The sequence below is a fragment of the Suricata suricatta genome, chromosome 2 (assembly GCF_006229205.1).
Source record: "Suricata suricatta isolate VVHF042 chromosome 2, meerkat_22Aug2017_6uvM2_HiC, whole genome shotgun sequence".
Classification (NCBI taxonomy): Eukaryota; Metazoa; Chordata; class Mammalia; order Carnivora; family Herpestidae; genus Suricata; species Suricata suricatta.
This window is the reverse complement of record NC_043701.1, coordinates 181,987,016-181,989,531: the sequence shown is the minus strand read 5'-3', so window position 1 is coordinate 181,989,531 and position 2,516 is coordinate 181,987,016. Positions and strand designations below refer to the sequence as shown.

The following is a 2,516-nucleotide window of genomic DNA, read 5'->3' as shown; positions in this document are numbered from 1 at the left end:
CATTTCCAAAAACATTGCATTGAAGCCAAGAATTAACAGGTGAGGCTCTCAGGACTGAAACACAAAATGGCATCTGGACATTTGACGACGTTTGTCACTGACGGTAAATTAAGTAGGAGTATTAGCACTTTATGTTCTTTCTGAGAGTCCCCACTTCTATTATTTTCTGTGAGCCAAGGACGTTGGGCCACACCTTCTCATAAGACTCTACTGTCTGCATCTCTTCCCATGCACTTACATTAAACAAGAGAGACCTGATAAGACAACTCAGCTGTGATGGCAGTACGCCTGATTTCAACTTTCCCATGTTAATTGGGGAACTTTCCTGACACATAGCACAATGAAGGTGGAAGTGATGGATGCAGTAAATGATTACTTGTCAGAGGCATTATCAGGAACGCTTAATGTTTAGATCTATTTCCAACTAATGACCAATATGGTCTAAGGAAATTAGCGAGAGCTAGACACTGGGGTCAGGCTACTGCACAGTGATGAAATTGATGTAGTGTGGAAATAAAGAAAAAACATCTATTGGCAAAAATTAAAAAGTGTGACTCCAGTAGACAGGCAGGATGCTGGCGGAACGCATACAAGTCAGGAGAGTTCAGATCCTGTGAACCACTTTCACTGACAGAAATAGAACAAACAGAGAAGCTGTGGCTTCTCAGAGAGGCTGTGATTTGTTTACCCAGAGAGCAAAACAAACACTGTCATATGAAATCAAGGGCTCGTTATAGAGAGGATTTTGCAAGAATCAAACAAATATAGATCAACGTTAAGAAATGGTTGTCTTCACTTCCTCTCTATTTCCTCTCATCCCCTCTTTTTTTGGGGGGGCGGTCCTTATTGACATTACAAGCTTTTACCACGTTGTTGACCTGGGAGCTTTGTTGCTAGCAGTGTGAGTCCCCAGTCACTCACCCTCATGACAGTAGTGCCGATGTGCAACCCGCCCTGGGCATAGGGTCTGTGACGTGCTCTCTGTGTGCAGAGTTCTGTTTGGTTTGGTTTGTTTTCTGTAAAATATGTTACAGTTTCCATTTTGAAAAAAAATCAGAACTGGGTTTCAGTTCTGGAATTTGCTTGAGGTAGATTGGAATATTAACTCCACTCTTCCATGCGGTTAGGGGCTTACATGTATACACAGGCAGAGCCATTGCAGTCCCCTCTGGCTGTCTGAAGAATATTCTTACCATTACTCTGGCCTTGGCCATGTGTCTTGGACTGAGGGAGCCAGTGGAGTGTTGGTTGAAATGACAGGAGCAGAAGCCACAACTGTGCCGCACAGTTGGCTTTGGTCCGTTGCAGTCCACCATTTGCCCTGAGAAGTCACGCTGCTGCTTGAAGAAGAAACTTGCTGAGAAGTGACCCATTGCCTGAGCCACAGCCCGTCAACCCATTGGCGACAGAGCTGCCCCGCCATGTGGAGCTTCACCCCACTGCTTATTTCAAAGGTTGGTTTTCAAACGGAACTCAAGAAAACTCAAATCTCTGTCGCCTCATCCAATGTGGTTTGCCTTTTCCAACGGCTTTGCGTTTCGTAAACATTCAACATCCCAGTTTTATGAAAAGTGTTAGAACTTTTAATGAGTTATATCCATAGTCACATCATTTTTCTTAAATTGTGGCAAAATACGCATCACATAAAATTGACCATTTTAATCATTTTTAAAATCTATTTTTGAGAGACAGAGCATGAGTGGGGGAGGAACACACAGAATCTGAAGCAGCTCCAGGCTCTGAGCTGTCAGCACAGAGTCCGACGCCGGGCTAGAACCCACAAACTGTGAGATCATGACCTAAGCCGAAGTTGGATGCTTAACCGACTGAGCCACCCAGGTGCCCCCATTTTAGTCATTTTTAAGTGTGCAGTTCAGTGGCATGAAGTGTATTCACATTGTGCATTTACCACTGACTGTCTCCAGAACTATTTTCATTTAGCAAAACAGAAACTCAATATCCATGAAACAACAGCACCTCGCTCTCCCCTCCCCCAGCTCCTGATGACCACCACTCTGCTTGCCGTCTCTATGAATCCTATTGGTAGACATGCCCCCTGAGGTAGAATCATATTTGTGTGTTTGTAATGACTGCTTTGTCTCCCGCAGCACAACGTCCTCGAGGCTCATCCGTGTTGCAGCGGTGTCAGAATCTCCCTCCTCCTCAAGGCTGATGATGTTCCAGTGCGCGGCTCCATTTTCTTTAGCCCTTCAGCTGCAGATGGACATTTGGGTTGCTTCAGCCTCTTGGCTACCGTAAACCCTGCTGCTGTGCCCATGGCTGTACAAATATTTCCTCAAGACCCTACTTTTTATTTCTTTGCTCTTAATTCCTCTGGGTAGGTTCCAAGGCGTAGAGTTGCAGGATCACACGGTAATTCCACTTGAATATTTTGAGGAGCTACCATACTGTTTTCCATATTTCAAAAATGTGTAGAACAATGACTCTTGGAGGCAGAAATGTCTACGAGGAACACAGACCAGCCTGCACCCAGTCTCAGTGAGGACCCTCCGTCT

The 2,516-nt window shown here is 45.0% G+C and overlaps 1 long non-coding RNA gene across 1 annotated transcript; it reads left to right on the top strand.

Annotated features, from left to right (window-relative positions):
- Positions 1-4: 4 nt before the first annotated feature.
- LOC115273949 lies at positions 5-2,294 on the top strand. Its single transcript, XR_003901019.1, has 3 exons — positions 5-39; positions 1,309-1,454; positions 2,109-2,294. It is a non-coding gene; the product is annotated as an uncharacterized LOC115273949 (long non-coding RNA).
- The last annotated feature ends 222 nt before the right edge of the window (positions 2,295-2,516 follow it).